The 16895-nt window shown below is 40.9% G+C and overlaps 1 pseudogene; it reads left to right on the top strand.

Annotated features, from left to right (window-relative positions):
- The first annotated feature begins 9611 nt into the window (after window positions 1-9611).
- Window positions 9612-16895, top strand: part of LOC149153707 (putative eukaryotic translation initiation factor 5-2 pseudogene) — a 33275-nt pseudogene continuing 25991 nt past the window's right edge.

Below are 16895 nucleotides of genomic sequence, written 5' to 3' on the forward strand. Positions count from 1 at the left end.
TTCTCATGTTAGTTGCATTCTAGGAATTACAAACATACATCTCGTGGTGAACCTTGAAAGGAAAATTCTTAAGAATATCAACTTAAAATTTATTTGAATCAACCTAATGGAGCATTGTAACTTAACGCATAACATTTAGAGGTCTAGGTTAGAGAAGTGTTCCGACGTCATAAAACATAGAAGCTGTCGTTAATTGCCTACGATACATTCCGAGTGTGATACCTAATTCCACGTACGTAAGTATATCGTAGCTCGTCCACATACCTTCGGGTATATAGGGCGATGTTATAGTATGAAAAGTATAAAGGAATGCTCTCATTGTGTGGTTTCGTATTAGACAGCGCTAACATGGATTGGGCCTCCATGTACCTTTGGGTATATTTGGGAGGACCACATTAGGTTGCTATCCATCCATAGGTAACCGAGTCGGCTGCCTTGCACACTGTGATACACCAAACACAGCATTCGGGGAGATTTCCTGCATGTATGTTAAGTCCTTGGTTTACTGAGGCAGTATATTGTAGTTCACAGTTACTTGGTAATCCTTTTGCCTAGATTATCCCTCTTTTGTTTTGTTATGTTATTTTGATTAAAATAAATTAATTGACCATGGATAACATCTTCCACGTCACTCCTTAGTTGATCTTAGGTTGAAACATATGGCAACAACTCCAAAGTCCACCAATCAAGGAATTCCTTTTGATGGGAATCCTAGTCCTTTTCCTCATTTCGGAAATATTGGTGCTCCATATATGGCTACATTATCCCTTCCAAAGTTTACCATTGGCTTGCCAGTATGGTTTTTTTCAACATCTTTGATTAAAAATGTCATGATGTCTCTACAATCGAGTATTCCTACAACTAGACAAAATCAACCTCTAGTTGATCCTAAAGTTGACCCTTTACCTTCTTTGTCGGTTGTTGCTTCCTCCCCTTCTTCCTCTTCGCCTGGTGAAAGTATTGGTACTAGTGACCAGGTGGCTAAGAAGAAGAAGAAAGGGAAGAATAAGAAGAAGCAAATTCAGCAGGGGGGCAACCAAGCAACCATTGCTTCAAATGCAACTTCTGATGAGAAATTGTCCGATGAGCCTCGTAAAATTCGATATCCTTGCAAACTTTGTACGGGAGACCATATTCTTCAAAATTGTTCTAGTATTCCTCGGCTCTTAGAAGAATGGTATTCTCGTTAACATCATCTTGTGTCATCAACTTCTCAGGATCATGTTGGTGACACACCATCAACTAGTGGTAGTAAATTTCATGGAAAGAAAGGTTATGTGAAGGGAATCACCCCATTCACCTTTGTCCCTATCTAGATGAAGCCAAAAAACTGTTGGATAACCATCCTGCTTCTCCGCAGCGACTTCCATCTAGTTAGAAGAGACTCTCCCTTAATCTTTCACTAGTTGATGAAGTGACTGACCCAAATCAACCGTCGGTCAAACCCACTCTCTTTGAATGTGAATCCCATGAGTCTATACCTGACCAATCACAGGTCGAGGAAATAGTTGACCCGATTTCACCTTTAGTTAATCGTACCTTTCTCGTAGAGAGTGAGTATGATACCACTCAGGTTCTTTTCATTTCTTCAGATTCAAATGAGCTTGGGGGCAACCCTCGTGTTCCATCAAGACAGGAGGAACATCCTCCCATTCTTGTAACTCAAGGAGTTAATTATCCCGTTATTACGGTACCCCCTCCAAGTAGTCTGGTCACTTAATTTGATTGGAATCAACTGGCAAGATGTCGTCTTCCTTCTTATGTGCCTTTCCAGATCATAGTACAAGTTTGTAATATGGTTATTCCTGGCACTATTATAGATGGATGTGCATCAGTGAGTAGCCTTTCTTCCACTGCTTGGCAAGTGCTCGATTCACTCCCAGTTGTGCCTGTTACCTAGAATCTGTTGGCTATTAAAAGAGGAACCAGTCAACCATTAGGGATCCTTCCTCAGTTGCCTATTACTTTGGGAGAAAAAATTGTTTATCTCAATGTGATGGTAGTCCCAGGCCCTTCAGATTACAATTTACTTCTTGGGAACAATTATGTTTATGACATGGGAGCTATTGTTTCAACACTCTTTCGAGTGATGTGTTTCCCGCATGAAGGCAGAATTGTCACCGTTGACGAGTTTTCATTTCCCGGTCCAAATATGGCTTCCAGTCAACCATCTTCCCTAAATGGTTCTTTTGTCTTAATGGTATCTTCCCCACCATGGGTCAATTATGTGGCAACCCGTTGCATGCCTACATCAACTGACGATCAATTTCGTGATGTTGTGCAGTATGTATTGGGGGCATTGGAACCACATCTCTCTAATAGATTCCTTGCTATGTATCCCTTCCAAAGGATTGTTCTCCCATCTGATGAGAACCTCTTGGAAGACATGACCTCTTCTGAGTCATGATCAAGGAATCATGAGCATAGTTCCTTGTCTTGTGTCAAGCTCGTTAAAAAATGAAACAAGGAATATTAGGATAGTTCTTTTACTGTGTGAACCTCATTAAAAAATGAAACAAGTCCCATGAGCATAGTTCCTTGTCTTGTGTCAAGCTCATTAAAAAATGAAACAAGGAATATGGGAAAAGTTCCTTATCTTGTGTCAAGCTCATTAAAAAATGAAACATGATCCCCTGTGTTATCACTCAGGTTGTTCCCTTTGACTCCCAAGGGAATACGGCCGAGGTAACCACAAAAAAATCTTTGGACTGCAGGTTCTAGCCCACCTGCAATCAGAGAGGGCTCTCTCTTTATGATTTAACTTTGTTGATGATGATTTTAGGCTAGTTATTGAGTTCAAGGGGTTTTGTTTGAGTTTGGTGGGATGGATGAGGCTTCCAAGTAGAGAGGTAAGTATAGTGTGAGAGTTTCAAACCATTGGGCATGGAGTCAAGGATTAGGACTGCTGGTGCGTTTTCTTGGTCACAAGAGCAAAATATGGAGCAAGCTAGATGCACATGAAATAATGATTCAAGCTAAAAGGATGGAATGAGGGCTAAGGAATGAGAAGCAATTAAGAATTTCCCATTCAGCTTAACAGAGGGAAGGTGAATGAGCTCTATCTAGGAGCAGTCAAGAATCCCTAGATAACTGTCAAACATGAGTGAATTAGGGGGAATATGAGCCAAAGGGAATTCATATTCATTACCAATTCAGATGAAAACATAAAGAAACAGCAGAAATTGAGCATAGAGTGCAGCCAAGCAAGTTCTAAGCTAATCTTTCTTTCTGCTATTTAGATGGTGATATATGTATGATATAAACATATATGAATTTAAAACAGAGATAAGAAACACTTATTGAGTCATGTTGCAGCACAAGAATTCCATATTCATTCTTCAAAACATTAATAACACAGTAGACAGTCCGTCCTCCAAGCTTTTAGCAGTCTTTGATTAAAGAAAACATATCAGATATACAGAGCGAGTCTCTCTTGGAGTGCATTAACCAACCAACCCTCTAAACAGTAAATTAGGGTGGTTTTATAAGTAAAATATCTACAAGAATCAGATCTGAGATAGATCTGATGTAATAAGTGTCTTTAACCTAACATATGCCTGAAATAAATGCAAGAAAATATCTTCGAGCTGCGCTGGGGGCAGCTGTATCAAAAAGAGTTAATGTGTTGTCTTTATGGCTCTGTGCTGATCACTTAGCCATAACTGTGCTTTGGGTTTTGATCCCCTGCTCTTGAGTGGTTCTGAGGTGCATTAACTGTGATTTGAGAGTTTTGAAATAGCTTCACCGCTTTCTTTGACTTTGCTTGGGGCCTTCAATGTTCTCCTGCTTTGGAAATACGGATTTCCACCAAAAACACTAACTGATAGTCTTCGCCGCTTCCTCTGATACACTTTCACTGAACCTGGGCTCTTTAATGTCTTCTGAATGCTTTAAACTGTCCCATCGACATTTTATGGCTGTTGTTCGGCCCTCTGTTGCCTTTAGAACTGTCATTGCCACTTTTCCGAACCTATGTGAAGAAATTCCTGTGAATTTGCAAATTTCAGGCCCGCTAGTAGCCGCACCATGAGAGGGCTTCTATTTTCACCTATTTCCCTTAGCGATGCGCGATAAGCGCTAATCGCGCATCAAAAACTTCCTCGGTTTTTCATTCCGGGCATCCGTTGTGCAGATTTCGCGCTTCGCCCTTTTTGACGATGACGTTAGCATGACGTCAACGGTGGGTCCCAATATGGCGGTGACGTGGCAGGGTGACGTCAGCAGTACGGCCGGGTGATGTGGCGGCATGATAGGGGTGATGACGTGGCAGTACGGTGGCAGTGACGTGGCAGGGACACTATGGCAGGAGGCCGACGCAGGATGATGACGTCGTGATGACATGGTGCTGACGTAGGAGGGTGGAAGGCGGTATCCGATTTTCCCCGCACCACCTTTCGGCACAGGCGGTATTGGGGAAGGGGCCTCCGAACACACCGGGAGGCTGACACGTGGCGGGGGTACAACGGGGAAACTGCCCATCCCCCGGACGTTAACCTCCGGCAGATCGGGGCGCAGGAATAACTGCCCACCGTTGATCTCGGGCACTGTCCATCGGACGGCTGGCGGTAAAGGTGAGGTGATAGGGGGTTAGGGACAGGACCCGCCCGACATTTTAAAAAAAAAAACGCGCCGAGGGGGTCAAAAAACTTGGTTAATGTGGGTCGCGGGTTAATTTAATGTTTAACCAAAAAACTATTAAACATTGGACATTGGGGAAATGATTGCGGAGGTAGAATTATAAGGTTTTTAAGGGTAAAGGGGTGGATACAGGTTATTGGCCTAACCAGAGGTTTAGACCAATCCCAGAGTTATGACACGGATGGGTTCATAATAGTCCCAGGTGGACTATCATATCCCAGAACTGTATGTACATAGCTATAGTGCTATAGGGTGGGATATGTAATATTTTTTGGGTTTTTATATAGTTTTTTGTGTAATAGGGGATAAGGAGATGATCTAGGGAGCTAGATAGTAGAGTTAGGAGTTAATATGAATTGGTGAGGTGAAGTGTAGGGGAGAGGCTAAGTTTGTGAGTTGAAACTTTAGACATAGGAAGTGAATGGACTGCGGAGACATGATTTTACACAAGAAGTGTGGCTTCTTTTCACTGAAGAAAGTCAAAGCTTGACTTGGTGCTTTACAAAAAATGAAGTGATAACAGGACTGGTTGGGCAGATCCCAAGGTCCTCAAGGGGATGTTAGTGAGTGATTTGGGGAATGAGAAGAAGGGGGAGTTAGACATGCCTCACTTGAGCTCCTCCAAAGGGGAATTGCCTTGCACTTGTGATCTGAATAGATATAACACTTGAAAACATGAAATGGATCACACAGCTTGATTCTGCAACCACAAAACTACTTACCCAGCCTACTTACCTAGCATTTTTTCTTCTTTTTGCATGGGTGCACTTGGACTTGCAGACCCTGATTATCCTTTTTTTTTTGCTTTCCTCCTATCTAAATGTACACTTATTTCTTCCAAGGGCCTAGATTACGCAGTTAGGCTCCTTTGTTTCTCTACCTACCTACAAATCTGCCAAGATTTAACTGTTTGGATAGATTTTCATTCTCTACATTATAGAACAAGAAATTGAAACCTAGGGAAACCAAGATTAAGTTGTTTGGCCTTCCCTTAACATAAAATACTTGAAAAAGGAATAACTTATCAAAATTGGAATAGAGCAGTGTCATTTAGACTGACACGCTTTCATGGCCTTTTCTTTGGCCTCTTTTGGAAATATGGAGCATTGCAGCATGCAAAGTATGACATATTTGGCACTTTCAACTGTCAATCATGAAAGATGAACACCTGTTGCAACCGGAGGCTAACACCCTGGAGTAAAGTTCCAATTCGAATCTTTAATTAGTCCTCGTAAAATCCCAGTCGAGTCTTTCACTTGATCTCGTAAATGAACCTTCATTCCATCCACCTGATAGAGATGAGTAGTCTACTTAGGTGAATGCAATGAAGCTTGGGGGACATGCACCTAGAATCGAGTCATCATGTTGGAGGCACATAAACCAATCTCAAGCATAGTTTTTCATTTCAAGATTGTGTAAAAATGAAACTAAATCCAAGCATAGTTTTTCGTTTCAAGCTTGTGTAAACATGAAACTGAATCCAAGCATAGTTCCCTATGGTTCAAGCTTGTGTAAAAATGAACCCATCTCCATTTTAACCCTCGTGATTGCCATTCTATCAGCCTCTTCCATCAGATGAGCCTTGGTTTTTCTCCTTCCATCATCACTATCTGCTTGGTTGATCATACACTTTCACTTGGTTGTTTTACCCTTTTTGAGGAATAGTTGCAATGAGTGGTCTTATTAGCCAACCTCTTCACATAAATCAACATGTTTTGAGAAGTTCCAACATCACCAAAACCAGTTTCTATCCTAGACACCACTCGTTCCTCTAAGCGGAGTCCTCTTTAAGCTTCCTTTAGACTCTCAAAATATGAAAAGATTATCAAGCGCTTGTCTTTTTCAACTTGTAAATGGATTTGAAACGACATCTACTCAGTATAAGTTTAACCCTTTTCCGGAATGAGATAAATTATTTACAAAAAAGGAATACATTGATTAAACATGGTCAATAGGTTCTCTCTTGTATTATTTTATGCTTTTTCAGACTTGAGAGACAAGCTTATGAAAAAGAACTTGTGGAGTTTTCTTTTTGTCCCTTTTCAAACTCTCTAAACATGAAAAGGACCATGTTATCATTGTCGTTAAACTCGTTAAAATATCAAATAGCAACAAACTTGTCCATCATGACAAGACCAAGTTTCACCTTCACTAGGCTCGTTAAAACATCACTTAGTGATGGATTCACCTGAAGGGTGGAATTATACAACAAGCATATGTTATCCTCCTCACACTTGATAAAAAATAAAGAGGTATTGGTCAGCAATGACTGGGGAAAATGGGAAAAGGGGTAAACCACTTTATGGTAGCAGGTCGCTCTTGAACTTGACACTTTCACTTCATCACTGTGACTATTTGGGTTGGGTTATCTTCTTGATGGTTATCATACCTATGGTCTATCACACCATCCATCACTTTGGTTTTGGGTCAATGTTGCCAATTCATTCAATGTTGTCAACATGTTCAAGAGAAGTCATTAAGTAAAATTCATCCTTTGCAATACTCATAAACCTTCATTTTCATGACCGCCATTCCTGAACCTTGTGTCTTCAGTCACATTCCGTCTCCAAAATCATTACATTTGTTCCATGTCATTTATGTGGGATACATCAAGGCCCTCCTGTGATGAGTCACTTCTTGTTGACATAAGCACATTATCCAAGAAGTTGACTTAGAAACACCCTTCCAGTACCTTGAGGCTTGCAGACATCAATGGCAAGTTTCTCACTTCCGGCGACAGGTTGACATCACTGGCCTTCGATCGAAAGACTTTGTATGGTGTTTCAACATCAAAACATCTATTGAAACCATGCAGAATATACTATAGTACCTTGAGGATCATTATCATTATCGGTGATTTCTCCCGCGTCTGTTAACAGCTTACATCATTGGCTGATAATCAAACGGTGTCTGCCCATGCTCGACTTCATATCATATATTCACATGGTTAGACTCGTACTTGAGTGAATGAGATAGAAGACCCCTGATCTAGTTTCATCTATCCGGGCTACATTTTCAGGAGAGTACTAAATCATCTATACTATGGCTTTACACAGATGGTCATCCTATCATGGGTCTATATCTGTAGATGACTATCTAATTTATGTACATGTAATGAAAATTTTATATGTTGAGCATGGGTATGCCTTCCCTCAGTGATTCATGTAAAATCTAAAATATCATGATATTATGTATTGTAATTGATGCAGGTCACCATCCGCTTTGGAACCTCCTCATCACATTGTAAAGCATATCACTCAACATTATCATTTTCAACTTCATGCTTTAGGGGGCAGCTGTTACAAGTCTATTTGGGCACATCACTCCCAATAGTCAAATTAGTACTATTAGGGCTCATCAAACCCTAATTCAGTTGCTACATGCCCTAGACAAGTCATCACATTGAATGCCATCATTCTTGAGAGTTTCCTGGCCTGAAGACATCCTGAAATGACTCCTTGAGGGACTAGCATAGCCTTGGTCAGGGGTAAATGCACTGTAGAGAACATAGGCCCATTCAAGCCCGCTCTGGAGAGTACCTAGGCCCACTTTGACCTGCGTTGGGTGAGATTGAGCAAAATCTTCATAGGGTTCAGGAATATTCCTACATTCTAGACCATTCTAGAAGATTCCCACCTCTTATCCTCTCCTATGAGCTCGAAATTGGATAGGGAATAAATCAAATAACCTCCTATCCTCTCATCCCTTCCTCCATGAAAACTAAATCCCAAATTGGAAAGCCATTCAATGCCTGATTTATGACAAAACCACCTTCATTTCCCTATAAATTGAGCACTCATCATAGTGATCAGGGGCTGGACTTTGAAGAATTGTAAGGAGATACTATTGCTTTGAGGTTTGACATCATAAGAAAGTATTGTTATGCTACCAGAGTGTTGTGTTTTTGGTGTGATGGAGGATGGAACTCAAGCTGGATGAGTAACATTGGATCACACTTCTTGGTTGTAACTCTTCCTTCTACTTAATAAAGTTGTGTACACCTTTTCCCATATTCTTGTCTTTATGTATGATGATTATATGTGTAAATTATTTCGATTCCATTTGCTTATAGTAGATATATCTCTTGCTTTGATTGTTTTTTTTCCTCTGTTTATGATTGCAGGTACTGATTGAGCGGATTCAGTTCGAGAAGGAGCGACGGGAGCTATTCAAAGGAGACAAAGGGAAGCGAAAGATAACAAGTAGGTCCCTTGTCTTATTTATCTTCTATAGGAAAAGGTTAAACTCTTTGATTTTATGGTTCTAAGTGTAGCTACCCACTTAGGGAAGTTGTGTTTATCCGTAGATGCAAAATTCCACATAACAATGGGGGTAAACTCTTAACTTATGTATGTGTTCTTTATGAATTTGTTTGAGCATAATGTATGACTACTTTGGAAAGAAGATTTTAAAGGAGGCACTTTAGATCTAGATGAATGAAAAACCATGCACAGAGTGAATTCATCTATGAAATAGTATAATGAGTGTTTTCAAATGGGAATCTATCCATTTTGATTTTGTTAGAATGAAACAATGAATTTACAATGTTGGGATTGTATCTGACCTAGGCCACAATAATAAATTTATAGTGTTTTTTTATTTCTTTTATTTTTAAGTTCACAATCTTTAATATGGTTGGATGTGTAACTACAAGATTTCAAACTTGGAACTTTAACAAGCATATTATTACTCCTTCAGTCTATTCTCACTAAAGAAATATCATATTTTTCATATTTATGATTTTTTTGTTTGACCCGCAAGAATTTGGGCTTTGAATAATATATCATGATTTACTTGGTACTTCATAACAAAGTCATTGGGAATTTTTCATACTTGTGTTAAAAACAAAAATATACCCAATTATTTTTATCCATTAACAACTACATCTATAAATTTTATGACTAGCAATTGCACCACATGTTACAAAGGAAATGTTGTGAGGTGGTAGCATAGGAAATAGTAGCGTAGAATAAATGTTTGATGAGGATGATCAATCTCCTCGAGGGAGCCAGGACAACCATGATGAGGAAGATGATGATGGAGTGGAATGGCAGACTGACACCTCTATTGAGGCTACTCAGAAGAGGATTAAGGAGAAACTAACTCTTACTACTAGTGAAATTGTGATGTTGATTAGACTTGAAAATGGTACAAAGAAACGTACTGATATGAAGGTTGTAGGGAAGATCGTTTCAAAGAACATTCACAGGATATCCCCAGTGTGAAGTCCCAACTAGACCTCACACTATTTGGTGTATGAGTCCCATTCAGTACGATGGCTTGGTTTCCATTATCTTAAAGATATGCCTTAGCTATTTCTTGTGAGCACATGAGGGTGGTATGCTATATCTTTGAACAACGAGGTTTGTGTGCTTGGTGAGCACTTAGTGTTGCTTGTGTCAAAGTTCTTTCACTGCAGAGGGAGAGGGTGGAAGTGAGTCTCAGTTTGAAAGGGAATAGTCCCTGTAACTTTGTTAGATACACACAACACAACAAGACATGTGCAGCTTCCAGCGAAGTAGTCCACACGGATGTGGCAGTCACAAATACAAGGTGAAAAAATAGCACATACAACACCCAATGAAATAGTACACATAAATACGACAAGCGTTATAACAAGTTTAAAATAATGAATCTTTCGAGGGTCTTGCGGGATAGCCCACACGGGTGAGACAACACTAACAACTGATGCAACACATTTCCAATGGCATATGTACTAAAACAACTGAAATAGTTTAACTGTCTTAATACATGTTAAAGAAAAATGTATTACAAGCATCCAAAGAATAGTATTACAAATGAATACAATACATGTGTGAAAATGTGTTGGCCTGTTAACAGGCTTCTGAATTAAGCAAAAGTTCCAAGACATATCCATACACCATTACATCACTAACCCCGATAGTGGGAAGTTGGAGCCACTACTCGCTTCTCAAAGAAAAGATTATAGACTCTCAACGCTATGTGGGAGGAGCCAAGGTGAAAATTATTTTCCATGTACAAATGAAGGGTATTTATAGCCAAGGGTAAAACTGGCCCTTGTGACTGTTCGACTTCCCTCATGATTGTTTGAATTACATGACTCTTCAACTTTACATGTGGGTCTCTTGGACTTCCACGTTACATTACATTGATTACAACAGTGTGGAACACAATAGTGATGTGGTCGAGAAGAATCATGAAATGACTCGACACGACGATGCTAGTATGTTCATGTTGATGGTGGTGTCCATGTCGAGTTGTAGTGTTGTTGAGTGATGGATGTGCTCTTGGTGTATCATAGCTTCACCTACGAATGGCAAGGTGTGCAGAGTCTTCAATGGTCTTGGTGTTCACTTGATATTTCATGTGCACGTCTCTCCCTCGCTTATACTTGGCATGCTCCATGTGTTCGTCCGTTCATGAACAAGTCTCCTTGCATGTGCTCCTTGTTCATCTCGTTCATCATCATGCCATGTCTTATCCATGTACCTGTATCTGCAATCACTCATGAAGAGATGACATCAAATCTAGAAATCTCATGGTCTTCCATGTTGCATTGTTTCTCACTTTCGAATGCAAGTGACCAGGAGAGAGGACACGAATCTGAAACTGTGCCAGGCACATTTCAAGCCGTGATGTGGCCTCTAGGAACTGTTCATGAAAATTGTGTAGAGATCACTGGGAGGCTGCGATGGGCAGTTCGGATCAATAATGACTGTCTGCAAGATTTGGCTCGGTAGGAGGGTAGATCTACGTAATTTTTTCAGGGAGAATGCAGGCAACAAGGGGAGACTGGCAGTGAAAACTACGCAATTTCTCAAGGGAGGCTGGCAGCAAGCTTTAGGAGGCTGCTGGAAAAAACTACGCAGAGATAGGAGGCTGGCTTACAGGACATCCCTATGCAGTTTCTGGGTTGAGCGAGATGCTGGGAATCTAGGGGACTACTCATGAAAACTATGTAGATTTCAGGAGGAGCAACAGGTCAGTTGACAGGGTGGCTGGCTAGAAAAACCGTGCAATTTTTTAGGGTAATGTAGTGACAGACAACGGGTGTCTGTTTGGCATGTCTGCACAGTTTCTTCAATCAGCGGAAGAGGGCATGCTTGGCAACTTCTACACAATTTTTTGGAGAAGTGGGTCTCGGGGTTACTGCCTAGTCAAACTCTTTGGTTGACAAGCTAGAGGCTTGGTGGTTTTTCTTACAGGCGGTGCAGATTGAGACGGATTGCTGAGAAACTTCTACGCTTTTTTGGGTGACAGTAGGTTGGGTCAACTCAGGATTGTGCAGTGCAGACTTCTTGGGAGGCAACCTCAAGCTCTATGCAATTCTGGGTAGTAGTACATGTTCACTGAGGGTTGAAACTTTGTAGTGCAACTCAGTGGAGGTCCAGCTATTGGGGTTGGTCCGGTCGACATAGCTTCAGCAAAATGACTAAGTGTGTGAATGAGTGATTTTTTACATGCATGACCTTACGAACACACACTCAACATGACTTTTCGACAAGACACCTTGAACCATCAAGACAACATGCACTCAGTACAACTGACCGTAGGTGTGGGCGACAAGCGCGACACTTGTGATAGATCATGCGACCGCAGAAACATTTGCGTGACAGTACTTAAAAAATCATGTGTGAGTGTGATAGGTTTTTACATAGCGAACACAACCTTTAACATCACCAGAAGGAGGTCACAATCATGACATAATGATCAACATGCTGAAGATGGCAGTTGGTCAAACAAGTGAAAATGAAGCAAGATATGTAGAAGAAACACATAAAATGGCTATTGTTGTTTGCGTACATGCATGTTACTGAGGAGTGGATGATATGAAAATGACAAGAAGTCCCGCAAAATCAACTAAGAGGTGTACTTTGAAAGGTGTTCTTTACTTATCATACTTACCCTCAAGATGATCATGCATGTGAAGAAGTTTACATGCAGTCTTAATATTTTCCATTACTTGGTTCCTTGGTCCTTCTCCTCAACTCCTTGGGAGTGATATCAGCATGTCACCTTTTCTTGGAGTCACTAAGAGGTATATCTGCGCAATTTCAGCGGAGAATGACTTCTTCCAGAATGAGGCCCTGGGAGGCCTGTCTGTGCAGTTTCTACATGCAAGATAGAGAGGGCAGCTTGGACAACACCACGCAGTTTTGAGGCGCAAGATAATGCTGCAAGGCTGGGGGTCCTGGGAGGACACCTCTGCGCAATTTCTGAATGTAATGCAGCTGGACTTCTCTGCGTATTTCTGGAGAGCAATGTTGGCTGCATAACTACTCTGTGCATTTTTGGAGAGCAGTGTTAGCTAGGGTCTCTGGGGGTTGCGGGGTTCTAGCAGGAAAGGGAGGTTGGTGTCTCTATGCGCTGCGGGGTTTCAATAGAAAATGTAGGAAGCTTGATGGTTGCAGAAGAAAATCGCACAGTTCCAGAAAGCTGGATGAGGCTATGTTGCTCGGGAAAATGGCTAAGTGTGAGATCAGTGAAACATATGTAAACATTGATAGGAATTTAATGTGATCGCACATGGACACTTAGTGACACAACGTAGACCATCTAGAATGCATAAGACATAATTTTCTTGATGAAACAACCTTCATGACAAGAGTGTGTGAAGTGAGAGGGAAACATGTTTATGTGATGATGACCACTCATACGCACACAATTCCCCTGAGGCAAACAACATTCCCTTTGCATGACAAACGAAAACCCCTATGCCTGAAAATGACACATGTTGCATAAAGATGTGAATGCAGACATATCTTAGGATCAAGGAGGGGAGCTTGAAATCATCAGCTTACCAGTAAGTGACCAAGGATGATCAATTTAAGGATCCAAGGTAGGCTCCGAAATTTGCATTCGAGTCAAAATTTTGGAGGGTGTTGTAGACGCTGCAACACTTGGTGACACACTGGTAGAACTCCAGCTCTCTGAATGGACCTTATTTCAGGAAAAGTGAGTCTAACCCTTTAGGAAATATTGTTCGATTCTTTGATCATTGTGGTTTTCATACCTACTTGATTGAAAGATGTAGCACATGTCATGCTCTTGATTGGTTAGCATAAATTCCAAGCCAAGTCAACTTAGTTGTTTCGATTGGGGATGAGGGGTATATTGGTGTACAACTAAATGACTGTCAGAGTTTAAGTTTCATCTCTAGTGTTGTGCTGCTACCAGCAGGCCTAGACAGTACCCTGGCAGAGTCACGCAAGAACACAAGCATCACTTCGCTACCAGCGAGCTTGGTCAGTACCCTTGTGGAGTTACTTGTATCACCTCTCTACGCAGGAAGCCTTTCTCTTCTTTCACCTTATTCATTTTTCATTTTTTTTTTCTTTTTAAAGAATTGTGCACAAGCACTTATTTATTTCAGAGGAGGAAGAGGGATCTCGACTTATTGAGAGTAGAAGAGGTTGTTCCTTCAGAGAAGTATGTTATGTATACCTATGAAATACTTGTTAAGGTTCTCCCCATCACCGTACTCTACTTGACAGAGCTAACAAGGGTTAACACAAAAGAACCGATTAGAGTAGGCGGTAGTAGTTAGAGCACAAGCGTTGTGTTTTCACCAAGACTCACTCTGAACATAATGTATTTCCCATCAAGGCATCATCGAATGAAGACAACAAGTTCTTCATAAAGAGAGAGCACAACATATAACCAGATGTTGATAGCTATAAAAGTCCTCTTAGATTTTCCCAGCTTGTCTCAAGAGCCAAACACGATTTCACGAGAGGCTAACCTATGGGTACAAGAAAGCAAAGAACTAAAAAAGCAAACATTAGAAGTAAAGCGATGGCAAAACGAGTAAGCAAAGCAAGAAAGAAAGCAAACCAAACCAAGTAAGAAAGCAAAGCAAAGCAAGAAGCAAAGACTACTCCTACTCCTATGCTAAACAGTTCATGTGCCTACTCACGTGAAGTGATACTTCCAAAGTAGCCACTAGCACATTGGCTGGCCCATGTTAGTGAAGGCATGGTTAACAAGAAAGATATGCATGTAAACCAGAGAACCAGAAAGATAGATCAACAAATACTAACACACTCCGAGTTCTAAAACATCCACATAATAGAAAAGAGCGAATGCGCAAAACAAACATTCTGTAGACGTACCATGGTGTTATGAAGCACTGCGTGTAGACAGTAAAAATACACACTGTTTGGACTGTGACATACGAGCGAACATGAGAAATACCAAGAACTTATGCTTTGCAAGTGCGTTCATTGTGTAAGATTCCTCCAAATATTGAGTGATTGGATCATGTGATTCAAGTGGAGGAAGTGAAATCTGGGTGTTTGGTTGATCTTCAATGTGGAGCAGAGAGTGATGAGGAGCCTTGGGTGTTTCATAAATTTTTTGATTGGAAGTGGAACCAACCTAAGGAGAGTGACGACTTGACATAACCATCAACCTAGGTTGAAGTGCCTCAATAGTTTGCGGGGTTTCCACTCTATCAATAGATAGATCAGCGGAGACTAGTGGCTTATGCAGATTAATAGTAGGTGAATCAACATCGTGATCCAATGAAGAAGTATAGAGATCATGACAACCACGATCACAAAATTAGAGATGTTCGCTGGCATCCTCATGATTTAATGAATCATGTAGAGGAGTAGATGAGAAACAAGGATGTTCACCCTCTATGTTTTCAGAAATGCTTGATGACAGATGGGACAAATTTTCAAAGGAAGGTCTATCCTCTCTGCAATGTAATGACAGACTAACATCCGGTGTGTCCTGTGAATGATCAGAAGTAGAAACATCGGGAAATGAGTTTACACAGGGAAAATCAAAAGTGGCAGAACCACAAGGCATTCCAGGATAGAGCAGATGAGGCAGGAATGGAAGGGAGTCATCCTTCACCACAGTTTCTTCTTTAGATTCCCACACACACTCATCATGAATGATAGCACAGGTTAGCTGCACAACACTGACTCCGTCGAAAACTTGATCCTCATTCACAATAAGTGTGAAGTATGGAATGTAATACCACAACATAGTACAATCCAAAGGCTCATTAGAACGCGGGGACAAAGGTTGAGGTAACAAGTCCACATGAGAACCAGGAAGCTTGCAAGCCAAATTTGGGGAGATATCCAAAGTAGGTGAGGTAGGAGGACGTGACCATTCAATAGATGTGTGTGCACGGTCTCCCACATATTTCTAGGGGGTGGAGTTGTTTGATGAGGGGAAGGCAGATAGTCACTTGTGATAGTAACTGTGTCAGCTTGTGATTGCACAACTCCATCACTAAAGTATGTTGGAAGGGTTTCGAATGATTCTATGAATCGCAGATTTTCAGATATGTAAAGAAGATGCTCAAATATTCCATCGAGGAATTCCCAATCAGTTTCATATTTTGGAAATTGATATGCAAGATTACGAAAGCGCATGTAAAATTTTTCAACGGATTCTTCAGGTGCTTTCCGTAATTTCAGAATTTCTTTATTAAGCGCTTTACGATCAAAATGATTGAAAGCAAAGTCTATCTCTGTGATCAGATGATGGAAAGAGTGAATAGATTTTTCGGGCGGCGTGGCATACCAATGCAGTGGGTGCCCTCAAAGAGTGTATACGAACATCGCGTAGGTCATGTAATCTTCAAAGATTTCATTCCTTTCAAAAGAGCCTACAATGCCTACCAAGTTTCTAACCAAGGCTACTTGGCCTCCACCATCGAATGTTTTATGCAACAAGTTATTATAGAGCTCTTCCGAGATTTCAAATTCGTTTCCATAAGACATACACTCTGGAAGAGAAATTTTGTGTTTAGTCATGATGAGTATGTGGGGATTCAAAACAGATTGTGAGGACTCATCTTGTCATTTGACCCTCCTTCTAGCACCAGAAATTTTGACAGTGCTGGACCCGCCAACATTCAGGGGATCTCCCCGATATGAAGTCGCAACTACACCTCACATTGCTTGGTTTAGGAGTCCCATTTGATAGGATGGCCCAATTTCCATTATCTTAAAGATATGCCTTAGCTCTTGCTTTTCATCACATGAGAGTGGTCTACTTTATCTTCCAACATCAAGGTTCACATGCATGCTGAGTGCTTAGTGCCACTTGTGTCAAAGTTCTTTCACTGCAGAGGGAGAGGGTGGAAATGAGTCTCATTTTGAAAGGGAATAGTCCCAACTCTACTAGAGATACACAACACAATAGGACATGTGCAGCTTCCAGTGGATTAGTCTAGAGGGATGCGAAATCACAAACACAAGGTGAACAGATAGCATGTACAACACCCAGTAGAATAGTCGAGACGAGTGCGA

Source organism: Pinus tabuliformis, chromosome 9 (assembly GCF_031772625.1).
Source record: "Pinus tabuliformis cultivar Carrire ecotype Pingquan chromosome 9, CPIR1, whole genome shotgun sequence".
Classification (NCBI taxonomy): domain Eukaryota; kingdom Viridiplantae; phylum Streptophyta; class Pinopsida; order Pinales; family Pinaceae; genus Pinus; species Pinus tabuliformis.